Consider the following 16,294-nt stretch of genomic DNA (forward strand, 5'->3'; position numbering starts at 1 on the left):
AATCCACTAAATTCTAGGCGTTCAAGGAGTGACTTTTACAGAACCGTTTTATATTTGTATATAACTGCACTGGTTTCCAACTTTTATTTAAAAGATGTTTGAAAAATGAAAAAAAGCAATTCCTGGCTAAAAGATGGTATATACAGGTAATGCACTGCATACCACCAACTGCCAAAAGGTGGTGGGTTCTAAAACAGACTACAGGATTCACAACATGAGATAAGCGAGTGAATACACCATTGATTTTTTCTGTGCAGCTGAAATGACATTAGTGAACATCAGAACGAATAACTTGATTTAGAAATACCAAACTTACCAACCAACCAAAAATCCCCCAGAAGACCTACCACATCACAGTATCCTCTTTAAGTGATGTGTAAGGTGAATTTCTGATTTTTCCAAAAGCATAGAGAATGTTCCAAAACTAACTTCTGTCGTCTTTATTAGCTTATAGCTCCATTCCCTATTCGCTTGTTTCTGAGCAGCAAGTATTTTAAGGAACATTAGAGAAACTTTCGTTCCATAAAAATTCATTAATGCATTTTCTCTCTTGATGTCTTTATTACATAATACTGGTATACAAGAAAGCAATGGACACTGAAGAAACCTTAATTAAGATTTTACAGGCAGTCCTTCTACCAGAACTGTTGTTTTCTACTTCAACATAAAAATTACAAGATCCTTAAAAGTCACATGATTGACTCTGGGATCAGTGAAGAGGGAGACAACTCAATTTAGGTGTTATGCTATTCTTACACAGTTGTATTTTCTCAGCTGAGTCAATTAACATATGAGCAGCTTCATGTTATTGTGATTTTTGCTTCTAGTACAAGAATCTTTGCTCTGCACACAGACAGTAAAGTTTCAGTGTAGTTGTGTTCATTTGGAGTAGTTTACTGCAAATTTTGTCCACACCAAAAATAACAGCACTGCTACCGTCACACTTGTTGGCAATTTAAAATCAACCCTGAAAAATCTTTAGCTGAAGGCAATAACTAAGCAAAATGTAAAGCATGTGCATAAATTTTCTCACTGGGCATTCACACTAAATTATATAAGACAAACAGAAAACACTGGCACAGAGGAGATTAAGTTACTGCTGCTTGCACTGTGTTTGTCTTGTGGATAAAGAGATGAGCTCACGTGTTACAGATTTCAACACTTGTCACCACCACAAAATTCAACTGAAAAATTCCTACTGGACACTTCCAAAAACACCTCTTACACAACATTATTTTCCGAAGGGCACATAGACTTCATACTTCCAAAATTGTTAATCATGCCTAACCTGTTCTCCTATACTCTTTCCACACTGTGAAACATAAATGCTTCAGTTGCAAATAGTCCAAAAATAAGTATATGCATGCACTTTTATCAATTCAAAAGAGAAATCCTATAAAGGCTTAAGAATTTAGGATCTATACCATTTTCCACCAGCATACAGCCTTGTGGATGGTCAAAGAGACAGCAGTTCCAGGACAGAACAGAAAACAGCAACTGTTACCTAGCCTTAGACAACAGCAATTCTAACAGCAAATAGCAAAAGCAGGACAGACTTATCCTTTCTCTTTAGGGAATTCCACCTATCTGTGTAACTGTTACACAGCTCTAAGGGGATTGAAATCTGTCCTTTTAGTAGTACCAGAACAGACAATAAACAACACCTCTGCTGACTGATACCACTCTGATGAAAAAAACGGCATGCATTTCATGTGGCTGCACTTAAGGCATTTCCCTTGATACCCTTCAGTAAAAGTGACCATGAAAAAAGTGCAAATGAAAGTCACAATACAAGTTTATTCCATGTTACGACACGACTGTAAACCAGGTTCCTGGAGATCATTTGAATTTCTGAAGCAGACATGCATTTTCTAAGAAGCCATATATCACTGCCATGAGAAGTCAAATGCTATACAGAAATTGGCATATTTAAAAAAACGCTACTGAAATGCATCCTACCTAGGACACTGCTAAACGACATGCCAACCTCCTGAACCAAAGTAATCAGTAACTTCCTGGCACCAAGAAAGTGGCATTTCCATTGCAACAATGTATTAATCTCTTCTATATTGGGTAAACATAACAATTCAATATGGTGTAGCTGGAATGGTATCATATATTTAAGCTCCATGCAAAGTTTCATTAGTAGTAATACAGTCAGCGAGATAGTGATTTCATGAGCAAACATCCTATTGACTTTTCCGTGAGCTTTATGTACTTAAGGTCTGCAAGGTCAGGTCTTCTATATACATCTTAATGACCTAATCAAAAGGACAATTTTCATACCAATACACAAGGTATAATATAACAAGAGAGGGAAAGCTGCTTTCCTTTTACACTAGCAACTGGCACAAAAATTTCTAGGTAATACCTTTTTGTACATTTCAGCATTTCCTCGTAACAAGAAATAGTTGGGTTATACTTACTCGCCAAATGATAGGAGTTGTGTATTTGAAAGGAACAAAGCACCATATGCATACGGCACATCTTTCCATGTAGGAAAATCCAGTTGGATCAGAAGAGGAAACACAGAAAAATAGTTTTTCATAGTTTATAGTCAGACAAAATGAAAAATAATATACAAGCTTCCTGGGAATGCTCTCTCCTCAAATCATCCCTGTAAAACAGAGGATACAATTTTTTTATTTTACTTTCTTTTCCTCTTTTAAAAAGCAAATATTTTCCCTTTTTAAAATGCAAATCTGTTTACCTTTTGCTAAATAAAAGAAAGAGCAGCAGCCAGGAAAAAAAAGAAGGTTTAACTAGTTGCAAAAGCTAAGCACAGTATACCAGTTGCTGTGCAAAAGAGAAAAGGAAAAAAAAGTCTACAAAGATTTAAATATGAAAAAATTACTAAGTGTCAGTTTTAACCCTTATATAAAGCCAGAAAAATTTCAACATAGATTGAGAAAAATATCATTCATCTGACCCTTGCCTTCATCTCTCTTTTGCTTTCTTGAATATCAAATAGTTCTGTCATCTTGGGTATACATTCAAAACTTGCATTAATACCAATGAAAGTTAAATGCCTGAAACACTAAATGCAGAAGAGGCCACTGTCGTTTTACTGGGAAGGCACCATTTTCAGAAAAAAAAAAATGACTGAATGAGCCAAGTCACAAAGTTCCCTTTCCTCCGAGAATTCAAATCTTCTTTAAAATCTTAAAATGCATGTCAACTTTAATATTTACTATGCTGCCAACTTAAATTTCTAGCCCAAACTCACAGTTTTCCCTATTTTCTGTCTCTCATTTCCACAACAAATAAAGTGCAAAAAACAAGCAAGGTGTTCCTGACAGTAAACAAATACTACAAAAGAAAAGTCCTCCTAAGCCCTGATAAAACAAATATTATGAAATAGCATGCAACGTTCTGATGAACCCACAGGACACGGTTTTTTGGGGAGAACGCAGCTATAAATTTTGGCAACACTGTATTCAAAAGAAAGATCTTAAATGCACTGACGGCGTACTAACTAGCTGAATCCTGAAAACTGGATTCACTGAATCATAGAATCATAGAATAACCAGGTTGGAAGAGACCCACTGGATCATCGAGTCCAACCCTTCCTATCAAACACTAAACCATGCCCCTCAGCACCTCGTCCACCCGTGCCTTAAACACCTCCAGGGAAGGTGAATCAACCACCTCCCTGGGCAGCCTGTTCCAGTGCCCAATGATCCTTTCCGTGAAAAATTTTTTCCTAATGTCCAGCCTGAACCTCCCCTGGCGGAGCTTGAGGCCATTCCCTCTTGTCATGTCCCCTGTCACTTGGGAGAAGAGGCCAGCACCCTCCTCTCTACAACCTCCTTTCAGGTAGTTATAGAGAGCAATGAGGTCTCCCCTCAGCCTCCTCTTCTCCAGGCTAAACAACCCCAGCTCTCTCAGCCGCTCCTTGTAAGACTTGTTCTCCAGCCCCTTGACCAGCTTTGTTGCTCTCCTCTGGACTCGCTCCAGAGAAGAAAATTCAGGGAAGTCCTGGCTTTTCACTCTCATGGAAGACAGGAGAGGACCAAAGGTAGACTGAAATTTATTGAGGTCTTAGAGATCACACTTAGTTAGTCCAGGGGACTTTGGGAAACGACTTTAATGTGAAACCCACTCGGCAATCAACTATTTTAACTTTTTATTATTATACTTTCTATGTACACACTTGTATATTAGCCTGCCTCTTATGCATTTGTTAACACTGAATACAGTTGTTTCATTATGTTTGTTCATTGTAACTGTTCTTCACATAAAAATTATTTATGCAGAATAATAATACTGTTTGAAGAATAACTCCATAGAGCTGCAGGTTGAGGTTCTTCACTAGTCCTGTGCAAGGTTATTACAATATTTCATTACTACAAAACAATACATCTTCAGATAGTGGCAGTATTAGCTTGTAATATTCCTTCCTACTGTGATACCAACTTTTCCTTGTAAAGCAATTTAATCACTTCCGTATTGGTTATACATGAAATATTAGTGCTATGCTTCATAGGGAATACTTCCTGAATTTTCATTACAACATATTGTTACATTACTTACACAGTTGGAAAATCTATTTGTCTTTAAGCATGTCACTGCATCTCATTGAAAAATGTCTAGTCTAATGAATTTCTACTAGTTAAAAAAAATGCAGTTTTCCAGTTGTAAGTCCTTAATTCAACCAGTCTGGGGTTTATTACAGATTTTCTAAACCCCACATTTCACCCCTTTGGTTCTCATAGGTGGCATCTTTTATAATGCCACCTATAAGAACTTCTCAAAGACCATTAATCTTTGTCTTTCTAGACAGAGAAGAACAATCACATAAATTTTAATATCCCATGAGATAATCTGATACTGTATCTATATTCTTATCCATCCAGTAGAAACTATAATCTTAACTAGCTACTATATAGCAAAAGAAACTAAGACTACAGCAATTAGTGTTGTTTTACATACAAAAAACATGGTCATCACCTTCAAAGGCTTAATGTGATTTTATTTTTCAACACCGAAACTATACAGAAGTCAAACAAATTCTTTTCTTTTTCTCCATGGAAACAGTCCATCAGATAACAAAGCAGAGATACCTTTATTAATACTACGCTCTTCTTGGCAAATCAGGCATAAAAATCATCCGGTAAGCCATGAAATCCTGGCACATAAGAATAACGTACAAAACCAAAGCAATGACAGAATTCACGGGTAGTATACAAGACAAGACAATGGATTAACAGCTTCGGTATGCATAAATAAATAAGTACGTACTGCATATTTAGAAGGCTTCTGAATGGAGGAAAGATGAAAGTAAAGTTCTGATCAGCATTTTTTTCATCACTGTGGATACGCTAGGCCAGGTCCTCAGGTGCATGAAGTTTCCACTCTGCAAGAGAAGCAAGAGGTCACAAAGCCAGTTAACAGCTACTTGATTTTGTAGCATCCTCAGCAACAACACAGATGTTGCTCATGCCACCTGGCTAAGGCACCTAAGGGACCATCCATACTGTAGTACCCTTGAACTTTACCCATCCAAGGAAGTACAAATGCCACCAGGTACACATGTGTCTATCCATGTGTCTAAGAGCACTTTCAGACCCACCAGATCCCATCGGCCTCTCCCAGCTGATCTCTAGCAGCAGAGACCAAGTAGTTACACAGCATGCAGTGGCCAGAATGCAGCTTGGAAACTGATCCACCACATCCAGTCAAGAATACTGTTCTTAATCATCTCTGGCCTAAGCAAATCTGCTAGATCTCTCTGCTGCACTGTGTAAAAACTTCTTAACTTGTTCTACAGATAACTCGGTCTCAAAGACTGTAAAGAAACAAGTACTACTAAAGGCATTTGTAATGTTAAAAATGATTCCCAGTATTAATCACTACTACTTATTCAGAAAATGTTTCAGCATTCAGAACAGTAGAAGCTTCTATCTGTGCACACATGCCAGGTCCTAAAGAGAATAAAAAACCCTTTTAAATAACAAAAAACATGTCATATTTTTAATACAGTTGCTTGAAGCCATGTTGTTAAAACTGTGATTAAAAAATTACTTCCAAACAAGTGCATGTTGTGTAAGTGTAGTGTTGCTTACAGGTCGTATTGTCCCAGCAAAAATAACAACTAATAAGAGTTAGAAAAACAGGTAAAACATATTTTAAAATGTTTGGGTAAATCTATAGGAGTTGGAAAAAACACGTAGAACCCTTTTGGTATCTTGCTAAAAAGAACTACATTATGAGTAACTCTGCATAATACAGGTTCTAAATTGGTTTCAAGACACTAGGAAACATGCAGTCAAAGTCAAAATCACCAGAGCCCAAAGGAAATTATAAAGAATCTACAAGAGGTCCAAGTCTTCATTTCACCGACAACTGCACAAAGTCCATACAACCTGTTCAGATGTAATTGACCTGTTTGCTCGTATCACAAGTCTCACTACAGGGCAATCACCTCAAACAAGTACCTAATAATGAAACAAAACCACGCAGTAACTTGGCTGAGTGACCACACAGGAAGTGGGGACATACATGAAGGAGATGTTTTCCAGGTGACCTCAACTGCGATACATTGACCAGTGCATGGCTTCCCCAGAAGGTTATTATAGTAATATACAGCTCAAAATGACATAACATGGGTATGGTTTGGCCTAGATTCAAACTCCTATGCCTTGGTGCCTACCCCTATGTGGACCTGTGATCCCATGATAGTCAGACAATGATCTATAATAAACCAGCCAGCAACACTTAGGTGGCTCAGTCAAAAGCCAGTGATGAAATGCAGCAATACGCAGAGGCTCTGGGAAGCTTTCTACTTCCAGGTGTGGTGTCCTTGCAGGGCAAACAAAAGTTAGAAGAAGCCTACTACGATGGTCTCACTGTTATATGACCCGCCACTTGTGCTGCACCATCCACACACTTTACTATGTCTTGATGCAGTCTGGTACCTAGTAAAAGTATTAACACCTTCAGAGGAAAACCTATTACTTATGACTCAGTTATTTTCTGCACATTTTTTTTTTTATTCATTCTGCAGTGTGTCATTCTTTGCTTTATTTTCTAAAAATAATTAATGAATTTTGTTTCAGAAAACTGAAATGACAAAGATGTCTGGAAGTGGCCAACAGACTTTCCTCTCCAAATAACTACTGGTAAGCTATTTGCTTTTACTAGCAAATTCTCTTGTCATTTACTTTTGTCATGACCATTCCTGAGCTTACAGTACTGTCTAATTCTATCTGATGATAAAGAGCAATTTTACAATGTGAGATGCAGTACGAAATCCACTTTGCAGAAGACTTCAGGCAGTATCAGTAGCAAATCTTAAAGAAGAATTACTGTTTCTTCTCTACAAAACAAAAACAATTCACAGCAAACATCTCAGTTTAGTACTTTTCAAAGTTGCCCGTTTATGTTTAGAATTTGCACAACAGCAAACAACAGTATTTCATTTCCCTTTTAAGTGAGGCTATTGCCGAATAAAGTGTATAGAACTTCTAGAAGTTAGTTCTTAACTTCACTAGCTTTTTGCTTGATGCCTCCACACATACCTCTTTTGCTCATGCCCACATTTATCAAGATTTTGTACTTTCTCCCGTGAAACGTTCAGGGTACAATGCCCGTAATACAGTATTTCAGTATCTCCTCCTCACTTTTAACTATGGCATAATGTGTTGCATTCTACTCCCATTGAGTTCTAATTTCGTGAACCAGACAGAATACACGGATAAAACAACTTTATCCCAGAAGCAGTATATTTTCCATGTGAAATATTTAATAGGATTCAACTTGCAACATCAGTAGCAGACTAGATGTTCAAACACTATTTCAGACTTTTACAGTCTATTTCAACCCTCAAATTATCAATGAGAATGTTTGACTTTGTACAGTAATCTGAAATCTGCACATGCAAATATCCAGCAAGAAGGCCATTCTCTTCAGAGATTGCAAGACATTTTATCACCTGAGCTGCAACATAGCAAAATATTTGTGGAATAGGCATTACAGAGCAGAAGTAGCAATGTGCTCTTTAACAAACTGACAGGACAGAGATGAATCCCAAGCAACTACATGTAGTCTTGGGACATTAGATTCAACCTGACTTAGTTGCCACTAACTTGGTAAGAAACTTTCATTTGAAGCTTAATTCATGTGATGAAAACCTGTAGTATGAACTGCTATGCTCATATATTTGAATCTTTCAGCCAACTTTTAACAGTGCTATGTAACTTCCTGGCTTATTTTGAGGAAATACAGTAGTGAATTACATATAGCATAATTTGGTTTACGATTATATTTGAGATGAGTAAGATGATGTTTTCTGAGACCTTTTAAAAAACACCTAACATACTTGAAAGCTTGGCAAAAAGAAGAACTGGATTTACTACAAGGTCTGAAATCAAAGCAAAATTGATTATTGTTCTACATAGAAAATTCTTGTGAATTGTTAAAGCTTTATATACTCTTCTATAAAATAATTTTGTATAGTACAACAACATGAATGTAGCAATGTCACTCTTATTAGCCACCTAACAGACCAAATGATTTATTGAGATATAAAGTGCAGAAAATGTACATGGAAACAATTAACTGGTTTAGAATAATTTGCAGGTGCCCACAGCAGTGTGGCTTCCTTTACATGTACCATCCAATCTCCATGAAAGTACCTTTTCTGGGGAAGAACATACTAAAATTTAGCTGATGATTCTAGTATCTAATAAAAATGCTAGATGAATGATTGCATACATCGTAACACAATAAGATATTGTCATAATTAAACAATGAAAGACAAGTTCCACTTTTTATGATGATAGTCTGTTTAAGGCAGATAAGCAACGCTAGTGACTCTGCTCTATCAGTATGCTGCTAAATGTATTCAGCACAGATTCCACCAATTAGCACTACCGTGGCCTCTAAATACTGAGGATGGTAGGGGAGGGGGGGGGAGTGAAAAAAAAAAAAGACCATACAGACTATAGAGTACCAGTGTTCACATCCATCCATGACATCCTTACAGGCTATTGTGAACTCACTGTTTCACTTAAAACTAATTTCAAGCTGCATAAGCCAACAGAAAGCTGAGCATGACTTTGCAGCTACTGTACACAAGGACGTGTTTGTCATGAAGTAGCAGAAGGCCAGTTACAAGCACATCATACAAAAGGGATACACCAAAACCTTTCAGTGTGGCAAATAACTGCCTTGTCTTGATTGCTACAGATTCCGGCCAATAGGACTCATTAAACAGATCAGGAAGCTGACTTTAAACCACCTGTTACTAAATTCAAATAGCAGAAATATTATATTTGTTACATACTTGAATACATGCTACACTGAAAAAGCTGTTTTGGTGAACTGTGTTATGGTGGAAAGCAAAATGAAAGAAGATTGCTATTGCTGCAAGTAACTACAGTTGATACCACAGTCTTTTGGACAGCCAGATTTACACAGCAGATGACCTCATCAATGGATAGTAAGACAGCTGGGGCATTCCTTCAGAGGATGTAAAATACAATTCTTTAAGCCAAATATCTAAATTAAGAAAGCGATAGGTTGACTACAAATATAGTCCTGTACTTTTACCAAGTACTTCAGCAAGAGTAAATCAAGAAACAGAACAGTGTTGCAGGCTGGGGTTTGACAAGCATATAAGGAAATTCAACTTATGCCTGACAAACATCTTGCTCTCCTTCTGCCTTTACCTTCATAGTTCTATGTTCTTCGTTGCATCAGCCTTCATAAGGTCCTCTGTGAAGATGACTCAAGCTGCCAGAAAGCATTTTTTCTGTTGTGTTTGGGGTTGTGTTTTTTTTAACCTAGTGGCCAGTGAGGAGGAGCTGTCTCCTGTCAGACTAACATGCTGAAGTGGTTCTGCAAAGGGTTCAAAGGATGGAGTCATTGTGACTGGAAAAAGAAAGGCAGCATCATCACAGACACACTGCTGGAGTCACTTACCCTGCTGCGAAACCACATTTATTACTAGGTAACACCAAGTAATAATGCAGCACACTAATAATACATTTCTAATGTTTCTTTAAACCACACTTAATGCTGTTTATAGCACTTCTTCTAAGTGACATGCTCTGAATATAAATTGAGTAGCCTGCTTTTGAACAAAGAAAATGAAGACACCCTCCCTATATGGTGGGCTTCCAGCCTAACCTCTAAAAAAACTGGGATGGAAGAAGGGAGAATCTTTGCTTATTATTTTCATCTTGCTGTGATATGTAGTTCACAAATGAGAAGTGATTAATTAGATGGTAATGGAGTTAAGACTATTGTGCAGTGAATCCATAGAGAGGCTAAGAAAACATAAAAGATATTTGAGTAAGCATCACATTGTACTCTGATATTTTTTAAAGCTTCTTTGATTTTAATTAACCATAATGTTAACAGCAATCAATGTGGATCAAATACCATAAATCACCACTCTTTTTTCCCCTATTCAGTACAGTTGGATTAAGCGCTACGACTATCATATTTCAGAGTTTTCTCTCTTTTTTATCTGGTCTGGGTTTCTGGACACAGTCTTAACCTGTTATTCTTTTGAGCTCATGTTTACTGATATTCCAAAGTGAGGGGAGAATCCCAAACAACAAAAAGCAAAGCCTGTGTTACGTACAAGCCATTTTTAAGATCTACGAACACCTTGACTGGTTTACTCCAACACTTTTATACCTTCTCAGACATCAGATATACATGAAAAAAACCCCTCATATGGAATGGTACCACAAATTAGGATAAAGACAAGAAATTGCCTTCAGGCACAGAGCTCATGCCATGTTGATGGCAAAGAATTTCAGAAGCACCTCATGAAACTCCAAGTGGGCAGATACCTGTAAGCTAATTCATCTAATGAAAAGAATCCTAAATCACATGCACACTATGGTGACAAATGACTTGGAGAAGAAATCTAGGAGTCATTATTGTCAGGTTCCTGGGATTAAGAGTTTTTGTTCAACAACCAAAAGAACCTTGCAGAACATGGGGCCTCATGAGGAAACGCACTGAGAATAAGACAGAGCACACTTATACAACCTTGGTCCACCCACATCTCAAGTAGCGTGTGAAGTTCTGCTCTCTGAGTCTTAAGGACAGACTCTAAACACAGAAAGACATACCAAGTATCAGAAGGTTGGAGTGCCTGCCTTGGAAAAAGAGACTAAAGAGGCTCTTCAGTTGGGTCATGAGAAAGCTGAAGCAAGATAAGATCAACCAAACCATGAAGGTGGTAAATAAACTAACATAAAACTTCTGCTTTTTAAATCTGCTGGTACTAGAACTAAAGGACATTTAACAAAGCTAATAAGACATTAGTTTATAAAAGATTTAAGTGCTTCTTTACAAATGTAGTAGTAAGCTTCTGGAACTTGTCAACACAGGACGTTGTGAAGGTAACGAGCATCAGCAAGCTTGAAAAAGACAAATTCTTGGTTGTCAGGTCCACAAGTGTCTATAAAAACACTGAGCAGATATATACACACCACCCCCAATATGGAAGTTAAGTATGTGGGGAGAGTACAAGGGAACAGATATATAAAAGTCACTAAATTTGTGTCAAGCCCCTAAACAGCATCCCTTAACATCACTGCTGGAGATCGAACCCTGAGTATGAAGGCCCACTGATTTGACCCAATGGAACTCTACTGTTATTCTTAACTTAATTTTTTTCTAATATATGTTAAGCTCTGAAAAAAAAATACCACAAAAAAAGGCTTCTTATCCTTTGTGAGACACAGGTCAGATTTGAGTAACAGCAGACCTTTAGTATAAATTCTAACATATAATAGCCTATGTTAAGCAATAAATTAGTATTATGTCTTTAAACAAAAATAAGGGTCAGACCCAGGAGAAAATATTTATATTACTCCAGCCAGTATGACCCCCACAAAGCCACAGATGTTGTTCCACAGCAGGATCAGCTATTTCAGTGAAAATGTAGCCACCTGCTGAGGGACAAAAGAAACAAACATCAGCCCTTCAAACAGCAGAGCTACAGAACAGCTCAAACGGAGGTAAAGTTAGGCATGTAAGTCACTCACATTTTTACTACAGCAAGTCTCAAAAGCTAGTAAGGGTTAAAGCTTACTGGTACTCAGATGGCAGTCTTAAAAAACTAAGTGCAAAGCTGGTTATCTACAGGGCATTTTCTGCCCTCTTCTACAGGAAGTATTATACATGAAATAGGCATATTATAACTGTAATATTTTAAGGCTACTGATAATATAGAACACCGGCAAAAGGAGAAGATATGCTCGCAACACTGCATAGAAATGAATAAATATACCTCAGAGTTTCAAATGGTTTCAACTGTATAGCACATTCTTCACTCTTACCATTAGCTCCCTCTCCAGTATCTGGTAACTTCTTGTTACTCAGAAGGAAAGAATGTATACTTACATATTTCATAAACATATGTAGTGATACGTTACGTTATACACTAAATTATACATTTATATATGCATTAATTATACATTTCCTTCTTAAGGAAATAATAAAGTACAGTTTTGATAAGTAACTATTGCAGATATTTAGTTTACTCCCAACAGCTCTGGACGTTAAATCAAGAGCGACAAAAATCAGAATGCAGAATGGCTAAAAAAGTGTCCACCCCTCACTAAATATCTAACCATTTTAGATTTTACATAGTGACACAAGAAGAGGGGTGTGCTCACAGATGAGATTTGTATAATTCATTATCACACCTGGATTCATCTGTGTATCAATACTGCCCACAGGCAGTCTGTCCTTTCTCCTGGATGAACTCTAGAAAGCTGATCTCAGCCACCCACACATCAGCAGTCTGCACAGCTCTGCTGAAATTTATGCTTGCCTGCCCACCAAAGAACAACTCACGCATCTTCAGCTCTCTCCCTCTGTTACTCTGTAGAAGGCTTGTGTCCTCAGCCTCAGGAGATGAATTTCCATGTCCTGTTTAAGAGTATCTTTTGTTAACTTGGAAAACATTCACAGGAGACACAAAGCTGAACAGCAATTTTGGTCATTCACATACATCGATGGCAGTGTTAGGCAGCACCAGGTACTACCACCATTTGGAAACATCTGAAGCCTGTGAGTAAGTGACAAAGAGAACACTTGGATGTGGAGGCATTTTATACTTCTGTTTATCTGGAATTCTGTAGAGCTTCTATACATCAGTGTTCACAGTTGCTGTGCTTGCTGGAGACAGTACTAATAGATACGAATCAGTATTTTAACTGCAGTTCAAAATCAGCATTAGCTTTTCCAAAAAGATCAGTGTACTGTTTGCACGATCTAAAACAACTAGAAGGAGATTAATCATTCATTCATCTTTTCTGTGATCTTCTGCAACTCTTCAGTAGTTCAGCTAAATGTACATATGTACTTATTTGTAAAAAAAAGCATGCCACTTGTTTTCCCTAGCTGTATCAAAAGAAATAATTTTCCTACTACTCATGGCCAATTACATCAATAATATCAATAGTATCCATCTTTATCTAAGCAACTAAATAGGGAGCAGCTTGGAGAATGTGATGTCATTGACTATTTCAGTTTCAGACGTCTTATTATATTGTGTGTAGCAATACTTCCCTGTAAAAATTATTACTCCCAAAGCAGCTTAGGAAAAATGCAAGATTCTTTGTTATTTTAGTGAGTGTCCTTTTAGTTTGGAGGCATACAGGTGGACTTGTAGAAAGCTATGAAAAGCAAGCTAACAGTCTCCAAAACTTGTGTTCTCCTCTTGTTTTAAATAGGTATGAACACAATATAATTTCTAAAATTATGAATATTAGTGTAAGTCTATTGCCGATTAACATTTTTTAACAACTAAACAGTTAATACCTTCATATTCATTTTAACAGTGGAACCACCCCTGCTCCAAAAAAAGTGCATTATTTAGACAAAAAAAGAGAAATCAATACTGAATCAAGCGCCCTTCTGAAGATATATATTACATATATACACACAACTGAAATAGTTTGATCATTTAGAAAAGGTTTCCCAAGTAAAAATGTAGTTAAGACACACAGGCCACATAACAAATACAGTGGTACACATCATCCTGCATGCATGTCCCAGCCGGGACGTGAAGACAGTCCCTTGTGAATACAGACTACTCATGTGCTGAGGGTTCTATAACCCATCCATAAACTAGATTAAAATTTGGTATCGCTCACAAAGGAAAAGAAGTTTGGTGTCTTCAGCCTTTAATCTTTACACAAATTCTCCCAGTGGCTGCCACAAAACCACCACAAAAAGCAGGCATCTTCTTTCATAAGAAAGCACGTAAGGAAAACACAGGTGAAGCACAAGGCAGACTGGTACAACTGAGTGCATCTCAGACATTGCATCATGCAACATACTTGGATCACGATTGCTCTCTAAATGAACCTAAAATACCCTGAAGACATTGATTCGACTTAACTAAATGAGGTTTCTGAAAAAATTGTTTGCCAATATGACATTTTGCTTGATCTATCCGGAATGGGTGATGATGTACAATGAACTGAAATTTCTCCAGCAATTTATGTTCTATCAAAACCAGTATTTAGTGGATGAGTACACAGGGAGGGAACAATATTAACCGATATCAGATATAAATTCCACGCCTCAAACCTTTTACACTTAGCAGTGCCTTCCTCCTCCCCTGTAAAACTGGGCTTTAGCTCTCCAGAGCAGATCACATATTTGTAATAAAGGAGCTTACCCCGGTTATTCATCCTTGCCAAACATCACATGATTTTAAAAAATTCTGAAAGCACGCTATGCATCACGTGATTGAATGTGCTCTTATAACCGAGTTGATAAATCAGAAAGCTCTGTATCACCAGAGAATGACATCAATTCACTCCTAGAAAGTAGGGAAGGAAGGTTACAGCGGCAAAAGAACGAAAACCTGAATCAAATTAAATGCTCTTTGTTTTCTGCAGACAACATTTCCTAATGTTTAAAACATCCAACCCACTAAAATAATCAAGGGATAGCAGAAACTTTTATCTTCAATTGCTAATTGTGCACGCTGCCTTCCTTCCTACTGAATCAATGTCAAAACTCTATTTCCACGATCGAAGGACGGGGTCCAGCATCCCAAAGTCCGGCAGCATCCTAATGATTCCTCTATAAACGTTACACGATCGAGTCTCTGAACGTTTACATTAACGTCTATACAAACCATCTAAAGGCTGTTTCCTTCTTCTAAATTAACAAGATCTCACAATGCACCAAAGCCTCCCGCTACTCCCTTCATCAGCAAAGTACAGCAGGCTGAGAACAATGAAGAACAGCGCACACGGATAAACGGGATTTCATCTTTCGGCTTCCTCGTCCCCAGAGCCGGCGGTCACCGACCGGACCTCGCCGCCACACTCACTTTAAAATAACTTTTCTTCGAACTAGCCGTTTTAACAACTTTAAGGCGCAGCCTTCGGCCACGACGAGACCTCCCCCTCCCCGCCCATCGCCCACCGAGCGTCCGGGGCCGCGCTCGGGCGCATCCTCCGCCGGAGCCCCGCTCCGCGCCCACCCCGCCCGGCGACGGCGGCAGACACAGAGCCGGGGCCGCGGCTCCCAGCGCTCGACCCCCCCCCCCCCCCGCGCCCCGCGCTCCCGAGCGGCACCGCAGCCCCCTCCCGGCCGCGGGGAGCGCGGGCACCGCCGCCCGGCGGCTCCCGAGTTGCCTCCCGGGGGCCGGGCGCGGGGCGGCGGGGAGCGGCGCGGCGCCTCCTCCACCCGCGGCCGGCCCTTACCGTGCGCGCTCGCCGCTCCGCGCGGGGCTCCCGCTGCCGGCATCCCCGCTCCGCCCGCCGCCGCGCCCGCCCCGCGCCACAGAGACGGCGAGAGGGAGCGAGCGCGCGGCCCGGGCGCGGGCGGGGCTCGGCGCCTCCGACTGACGGACCCCGGCGGCCAATCGGCGCCCGAGCGGCTACCGGGGGGCGGGACCGCGTGCTGGGAGGCGGCCAATGGCAGCTCGGCCCCGCGGCAGCGCCGCTTCCGGCAGCGGGAGCCGCGCCGGGGCTGCGCCGGGGCTGCGCGGGGTGGCGGCGCCCGGCGGGGTCGGTCGCTCGCGGGACTCGCCGGCCCCGCGGCCCCTGCGAGATGCGCACCGAGTTTACCGCGGCCCAGGTTTGTCACCCTCGGTCCCGGCGGTGTCGCGAGGGACAAGGTGTCCCTGGCTAACTTGTGTTTATGGGGCGCAGCCGTAGTTCCGCATCGCTGTTACCCTGTCTAGAATCATAGAATAACCAGGTTGGAAGAGACCCGCCGGATCATCAAGTCCAACCATTCCTATCAAACACTAACCCATGTCCCTTAGCACCTCGTCCACCCGTGCCTTAAACCCCTC

General features: G+C 39.8%; 1 protein-coding gene across 4 annotated transcripts in view; it reads right to left on the reverse strand.

Moving 5' to 3' along the window:
• B3GALT1 (beta-1,3-galactosyltransferase 1) overlaps positions 1–15,769 on the reverse strand; it is a 207,379-nt gene extending 191,610 nt beyond the window's left edge. For all 4 annotated transcript variants that reach the window (XR_011337744.1, XM_069861171.1, XM_069861173.1 and 1 more), the window contains exons 1-2: positions 15,699–15,769; positions 5,242–5,356 (exon numbers count right to left, since the gene is read on the reverse strand). The gene's annotated coding sequence lies outside the window, so the exon portion shown is untranslated. The remainder of the gene's footprint in view (positions 1–5,241; positions 5,357–15,698) is intronic.
• Positions 15,770–16,294: the final 525 nt, after the last annotated feature.

This window comes from Phaenicophaeus curvirostris, chromosome 7 (assembly GCF_032191515.1).
Source record: "Phaenicophaeus curvirostris isolate KB17595 chromosome 7, BPBGC_Pcur_1.0, whole genome shotgun sequence".
NCBI lineage: Eukaryota > Metazoa > Chordata > Aves > Cuculiformes > Cuculidae > Phaenicophaeus > Phaenicophaeus curvirostris.